Genomic DNA, 8,415 nt, shown 5'->3' on the forward strand with positions numbered 1-8,415 from the left:
CAAAGGCTTTACCACACTGATTACATTCATAGGGTTTCTCTCCAGTATGTGTTCTTATATGTCTATGGAGAGTACTGATACCTGAAAAGGCTCTGCCACACTGAGTACATTCATACGGTTTTTCTCCAGTATGTGTTCTTTTATGAATTTGAAGATGACTGTGACATGCAAAGGCTTTACCACACTGATCACATTCATAGGGTTTCTCTCCAGTATGTGTTCTTTCATGTATTTGGAGACTATTGTAACATACAAAGGCTTTACCACACTGATTACATTCATAGGGTTTCTCTCCAGTATGTATTCTTTTATGCAATTGAAGACGACAAGGACGTGCAAAAGCCTTACCACACTGATTACATTCATAGGGTTTCTCTCCAGTATGTATTCTTTTATGTATTTCAAGATTTCGGTGACTGGCAAACGCTTTACCACACTGATTGCATTTGTAGGGTTTCTCTCCAGTATGGGTTCTTATATGGGTATGAAAAGTACTGATATACGCAAAGGCTTTACCACACTGAGTACATTCATAAGGTTTCTCTCCAGTATGTGTTCTTTTATGCATTTGAAGATGACTGTGCCTTGCAAAGGCTTTACCACACTGATTACAGTCATAGGGTTTCTCTCCAGTATGCATTCTTTCATGTATTCGGAGACTATTATAACATACAAAGACTTTACCACACTGAGTACATTCAAAGGGTTTCTCTCCAGTATGTATTCTTTTATGTATTTCAAGATTACTATTACGGGAAAAGGTTTTACCACACTGATTACATTCATAGGGCTTCTCTCCAGTATGGGTTCTTATATGTCTATGAAGAGTACTGATACATGCAAAGGCTTTACCACACTGAGTACATTCATAAGGTTTTTCTCCAGTATGTGTTCTTTTATGCATTTGAAGATGACTGTGACGTGCAAAGGTTTTACCACACTGATTACATTCATAGGATTTCTCTTCAGTATGTGTTCTTTTCTGCCTTTGAAGATGACTGTCATATGCAATGGCTTTAATACTTTGAGGGTATACATAAGATTTCCCTCCAGTTTGACTTTTTTCGTGCCTGCAAGAATGGCAAATGAAAAAGTGTTACACATTTAATACACTGTTAAATCTTTATAACTATATCAAATAATTTTTAAATTTGTTCCACATTTAAAAAGGAATTAGATCTTAAGGTTTTATCACTGTGTTTATACTCATGCTGTTTCCATTTACTAAGGATATTTTACAACTTTCAAGATACCTTTGATAATAAAGTCCATTATTACATGAGCCACATTTATATAATTATTTTTATACAAAATTTTCCACATATTTAAAGAGAATTGGAAAAGCTCAGATCTTTAATATCCTTATTGCATTTATCAATTTCCCTATACTATTAAAGAGATTACATTTGGTAAGTGAGCTAGGACAAACAGAAGTATTACTTATGTCTGTTAATCATGGGGATTTTCTGTAATGTGCATTTTTTGATGTATTAATGTTGAAAGAGTCAATTACTTGAATACTTGACTGATATTCCATAAGCATTCTTAACATAGGGACTGCTATATGTCTTCTAATTGTTCTGAGAAGTATAATATGTCTTTCCATATCCCTATGCTCATTAAGGCTTGTATTCAGCATGACATATGATATACCTAGTCAAGGATAATTAATGTCACATGGTTTGATCCTCTGTCATCATAGACTTGTGGTACAGAGATTAAGGTTTCTCCATAACTGCCCCTTCATTCTTGACTCTAATTGTACCCTCAATAAACAGCATAATCACATCAAGTATATAAATCACACAAGCTTCAACATGGACAATTTGCATGTTAGAAAGTCTTGGAGACATACTTATCACCACTTCAGTGTTTATAATTTTTGTAATATGAGTGGTATGGAAGAAATTGATTGACAATTTTACAGCATAGATCTCATGATGATATGACTAAATTGGTGATATCTGTTAAGACAGTTTCCTTAGCTTCTTTCTTAAAAGTGTGGCTTTCAAATGCAATTCATCCAGCTGAAACTGAGTTACATGGTTTTATGACAATATAATTATCATTCATGCACTCATATAAAGTATTATTTATTATGTTGTTTTTGTTTAAAACTTCCATTACATACCACAGTTTCTATAGAGGAACATTTGTATTAGCTTGCACATGAAAATTACCTTTCATATCTTCTAGACCATGGAGAATGCTTTTCAATATTATGGTCTTCCCAACTGTATCCTAAAATATAGTATCAGAAAATATATGTAATATTCAAAATTATGCAAAATGTTAGTTGCTATCTTCTCTGAACCTTAGAACCATGCCTGATTTATTCACCCCATTCTTCTTTTTCAATCATATTACAAAAGAGCATCATTAACCAATGAACAGTTGTCCCCTTATTTGAAACATAAAAGAAAATTCAGTCTTACCTATAGTAGTGAGGTTCCTGTAGGTCTCCAACATAACATCTTCGTAGAGATTCTTCTGGAAAGGATGCAGCAAAGTCCATTCTTCCCAAGTGAAATCAATATGCACATCATCAAAGGTCACTGCATTCTAAAATTTTCAGTGCATATGTACAATAGAAAGCATGATAACAACATTGTAAATATATAATTCTTTGACAGTATACTCACATAATTCTGGGACTTCCCCACAATTATTCCATATCATAGACATTATGATTTAGTTACCAAGTAACTTTTGAAAGCAGCTAAATAGGAGGTTCACCACTATTATTTTTTTTTAGCCCTTGAATGGGATATCACCTGCAAGAGAAATGCCTATAAACAAACATGGAGAGACAAGTAAACAGATCAGCAGTACAGAGGACACGTAGGAAAAATTTGTATGAACAACTAATAAGTGCCTACAAAAACAAGCAACAAAATGGGTAAACTGAGTACATTGGATCATGCCTCGAATTCCAGGACTCAGAAGGCAGAGACCTCTGAATTGAATGCCTGAGAAGTCTATTCAATCATTTCTAGGACAGTCAGAATTACATATTAAGAACCTATTATCTATGTATAAATCAGCCAAAAAAAAAAAAAAACACACTAAAAGAGCAAACAAAAACCATAGAAAAAAAACAGAGGTGTTTGGTGAAGTTCCTATACAGAACTGTGCATTCAGTCCAGGCTTGTATTCATCTTCCAAAAACCTGAAGTGTGCCAATTTAAATTCTAACATTAATAAAATTTTATTAAAGGCACTGTATATTTTTAAAGTTAAAAATTGAGGCATGAAAACCTTAGCAATATAAATGTTATCACAAGTAATCAACACAGGGTAGGAGAGGGCACAAACTAAGGAGAAGTCGCTAGCTTGCATATAGGTGGGCTCAATTGTCAGTACTTTTTTTTTGATTTTCAATTACAGGCAGAAAGAAGGTGATGCACCTGCAATCCAATGAATCAGAAGGCTAAGGCATTATTGTCATAAATACATGCCATTTGGGGAAACAAAATGATACCTTCTTCCAAATTTTACATTCAAGATAAGGGGGAATCTCAGTATAATAGCATATGTTTGACAGAGACAAAATCTTCAATCAGTAATATGAAAGTAAAAGAAAAAAATGTTAGCCCACCTTTAGTCACAGCACTTGGGATACAGTCAGAGGAGCTGAGACTGAGGCCAGAGTGGTGTGCAGATCTATTTTTCAGTACAGCTAGGGCTACATGGATAAATATTGTCTCCAAAAAAATACAAACAAGAAGATTCAAACAGAAGGTTACTAAACTGCCTTATCACAGAATAATATTATTCTGTATTATTTATACTGACTTTTATGTAACACTACTATAATGGTGGTGAAGGCATGACAGCACAAGAAAGAAACTTACTGATTAATATCAAACATAACACAGTACACAAAGAACGGGAAATAGATTGAGGCAATAGAGACTCATATCACATTCCCCATGAGGAATTTCATCCAGAAAGTCTCCTCCTTCTAATGATTTCACAAGCAATCAGCAGAAAGTCCCTGAGAAATGATACATGCTCAAATGCATCTTCCTGTTTGGGGAGGTTTTTAATTTATTCAACAACATTTTGACCCAAGTCATTAAAGGCTCAAGGTCATCCATGAAGAATATGCTTTAGTCACTTCAATGATCTTTATAGTCGGCAAAAGCCCCTACAAAGTTTAAATGCCCAAAGTCTTTTGTGAAACTGAAGACAATCGCTTGATAGTGACATCTTCTAAAAGAAAAAAATGTGTTACATCTTTCTAACATACAATGGCAGAGTACCATTCACATTCCAAAAGGGAAAAATGGAAATATAGTGAGGGAAGATTGGACCAAGGCAAGACTGAAGCACCACAGAACAAACATCAAATCCTGAAGCTCTATCTCAGATGCATGCAACTTCAATTTCAAAGGACTGAGATATCCCTATCCATGTAACTCTCATACATCTCTCTCTTTGATTACCTTCAATCTCTGTAGATAGCTTGATCTCCATGGAAGATGTCTCATTGCTTAGGTATCTCAACATAATGTGGTCTCAAAATGCAACTCAGGTAGGGTATTGCAAAATTTATTATTTTAAGACATGTTATATTTACTTATGCTGTAGATAATTTCTTTCAATGATGCAAAGATCTGTTGCATTCCTTTATGTTTCATTTTTTAACTCTGGTGAAGCTCCAGTGCTTTGCCTGTCTTAAGCACCAGATTTTGCTAACAAAGAGATGAACAGCCATTAGCTTATCATGCTGTAGATAATTCAATGATGCAAAGATCTGTTGCATTCCTTTATGTTGCATTTTTTAACTCTGGTGAAGCTCCAATGCTTTCCCTGTCTTAAGCACCTGATTTTGCTAACAAAGGGATGAACAGCCGATAGCTTATCAGGAAAAGATATGAAAGTCTGGAAGGCCGAGAGAATAAAAGTGAGGAGAAATCTGGGAGAAAAAAAGGAAGGAGGAACAAGAAAAAGATGGGACACCAGGGGCCAGACATCCAGCTACACAACAAGCTAGAGAGTAAGAAGTAAAGAAAGGTATAGAGAATAGAAAAAGACAAAAAGCTAGATGCAAAAGGTAGATGGAATAACTTATGTTTAAAAAAATGGCTAGAAACAAGAGAAGTTAAGGCCAGAGATTTTTAAATAATAATAAAGCTCTGTGTTTTATTTGGAAGCTGGGTGTCTTGTTCCCAGAAAGACAGAATCAACTGAATACATTTTGGTACCCAATGTGGGGATCAAAATTCATGGCTCCTTTAAGAGTTTCTGCATTACAGAAGTCCTTGAGCAGTCGGTACATAAAAATTCTAACCAAATAATAAATAAATAAATAAATAAATAAATGGCTACAGAAGAACAAAAATCAGATTCCCAGTGATATAAAGGTAGAATATAATTCCTGAAACACAATTTCTACCTGGCTGCAAGCTTAGAGCTTGGTTTTCGTGAACAGAGAAGCAGGAGCCTGCAGCCAAAGTTAATAGGGGAAGTAAATGATGCTTGGCAATTTAAAGACTTTTGTTGTGAAAAAAAAAAGCTAAATGATATTCAGTTAAACAGGTTCAGATTGAAAAAAATATGTAAAACAGTTTCCAATGTATTCTATAATTTGCATAGGCTTAAGAAAGGAAAGAAAATAGGTATAGGCATTTATAGAAAGAAATAAATTTAGAAAATAGTAAAGTCTTTTAAAAAGACAGCAACACTGATAGAAATTTTTAAAAAAGCATGTAAAGATGAGAAATATCCAGGGAGTCAGGATTCTGAATAGTATTGGATTGATTTTGAACTTTTTGATGAGTGATGGACAAGAGGCAGCTGGTAGAAGACATGGGATTATAAACAGCACTGTAAAATGAACCAATTCAAGTACTTTGGATTATATTTTTGTTACTATGGTTTTTAATGAGCTTTACATTTTTCTCCACTCCACTCTCTCCCTCCCCCTTCTTCTACCTTTTCATTTGACTGCTGATTTAGTCAGAAATTATGCCTTCTTCACCGTCATATATATATGAGAAAGATATACATGGTTATATATAAACATGTATATCTTTCGTAGGGTCTTCTGTTGTCTAGTTTCTCTGGTATTGTAGCTTCTAGGCTAGATTTTCTTTACTTTATGACTAAAAGACACTTATGACTAAGTACAAATTGTATTTGTCTTTCTTGATGTGGGTAGATACATCAATTGCCTACAAATTTCAAGATGTCATTATTTTTTATCTTTGTGTAGTACTCCATTGTATAACTGTACCACATTTTCTTTATCCATTCTTTAGTTGAGGGGCATCTGGGTTTGTTGTTGGAGGCATTTCATTGGTTCCTAGATGCTCAGCACCAAAATAACACTGAGAAGTGATATTATTTGCAATACTGTTTGGCCAATAGCTTAAGTGTATTTTTAGCTCATTCTTATCTATTAAATTAACCTGTTTTTATTATTTTATATTTTACCATGAAGCTAGTGGCCTACCAGCAAAGTTGTGGCTGGTAGCTTGTATCTTTTTCCTCTGGTGGCTCTATGGTGTCTTTCTGACTCCACCTTCTTTCTCACAGCATTTAGTTGAGTTTTCCTACCTAGCTATATTTTGTTAAGCCACTGTCCAAAACAGCTTCTTTATTCATTAAGTAATAAAAGCAACACATATACAAAAGAACTTCCCACACCATAGGTTGTTGCCAGGTTCTGGCTATTACAAATAATGCTGCTATAAACATAGTTGAGCACGTTTTTGTGGTATGATTGGATGTCATTACGGTATATACCCAACAGCAGTATTGTTGGGTCTTGGGGTAAATTGTTTCCTATTTTTGTGAGAAATCACCATACTAATTTCCAAAGCAGCCTCACAAGTTTAGAAGACCACCAATAGAGGAGTGTAGCCCTTACCCCATATCCTCTACAGCTTAAGCTGTCATCAGTGCTTTTGTTCTTGGCCATCCAGACATGTGTAGATCGAATCTCAGAGCTGTTTTGATGTGCATCTCTCTGATAGCTATGCATGATGAGCATTTCCTTATGTATCTCTCAGCCTTTTGCAATTCATCTGTACCTCATTTTGCTAAATGATTTACTCTTTTATTGTCAAGTTATCTTAACTTTGAAATATATTTCAAATGTATCTGTTAATGGAAATAAAAAATATTTTTGAGAAGAGGTTTTGTTTCCACAGAAGAGTAAATGCTGTGGATTTCTTAAGGAATGACATTGGTCAGATTTGATCAAGGAAGACTTCCAAAATCTTGACAAGTGATCACTATCAGCAAAGACATTCTACAGGACACAAAGGAAAGTGACTGATGAACTTTGCCATTGCAAGGTAGAATAGTCCTTCAAATTTCCCACTTTGAGAAAAGCCTTCCTTTATGCTGAAAATGGGTAGTTCAATATTGTAAAAGAACTTTGGGTGATGGTACAGGTAGCTCAGTGTCTCTGTTGTTATGGAATATTAATTCCATTTCAGGTTTTGGATGGAGTTAAACACTAAATAATTAGAGTTTCAGTTTCCCATAGCTTTGATAGAAAGTAAGTTAAGTAGTTGGGTGGTGGTTGCCCACACCTTTAATACCAGCACTTGGAAGGCAGAGGCAGGCAGATCTCTGTGAGTTCGAGACCAGTCTGGACTGTAAGAGCTAGTTCCAGGACAAGCTCCAAAGCCACAGAGAAACCCTGTCTCAAAGAAAGAGAGAGAAAGAGAGAGAGAGAGAGAGAGAGAGAGAGAGAGAGAGAGAGAGAGACAGACAGACAGACAGACAGAAAGTAAGTTAAGTATCAAACTTTGGGGTCACTAAGATGGGATGGATAATGGAGTGTTTTCTCTGAAATTGCTATATAGAAATGTAAGTCCAATTTGTACTTGGTAAGTGCTTTTGTTGTACATAGTTTAAGTAAGTTAAAGTTAAAATATTTCATTTTGATTTAGACAAAAAGAAGGAAAAGGCTGTGGAATATTTAAAGATGTTTTATTTTTTTATGCTGTGGAACATATGCTTCAATGATGCAAAGATGTGTTGTATTCTTTCGTGTTACATTTGTTTAACTCTGTAAAGCTGTGATACTGTGCCTGTCTAAAATACCTGAGAGGCCTAATAAAACAGAAAACAGCAAATAGCTAGGCAGGAAGAATAAGAGTGCTTAGAAGGCAAAGAGAACAAATGACAGGAGAAATATGGGAAGAAAAAAGGAACAAGGAGAGAGAGAGAGAGAGAGAGAGAGAGAGAGAGAGAGAGAGAGAGAGAGAACCAGGAACCAGCTACCTAAGTACACAACAAGTCACAGAGGAAGAAGTAAAGAAAAAAATTCACAATAAAGATAAAAAAGCCCTGAAGCAAAATGTAATTTATAAAAAGAATAAACCTTCATGTGTGTCATTTATTTGGAAGCTTGCCTCTACAAGCAGAGAGAGAGAGAGAGAGAGAGAGGGAGGG

The 8,415-nt window shown here is 35.0% G+C and overlaps 1 pseudogene; it reads right to left on the minus strand.

The window, feature by feature from the left end:
* Positions 1-8,415, minus strand: part of LOC113455443 — a 36,363-nt pseudogene that overhangs the window by 3,906 nt on the left and 24,042 nt on the right.

Source organism: Microtus ochrogaster, assembly GCF_000317375.1.
Source record: "Microtus ochrogaster isolate Prairie Vole_2 chromosome 14 unlocalized genomic scaffold, MicOch1.0 chr14_random_3, whole genome shotgun sequence".
Taxonomy (NCBI): Eukaryota; Metazoa; Chordata; class Mammalia; order Rodentia; family Cricetidae; genus Microtus; species Microtus ochrogaster.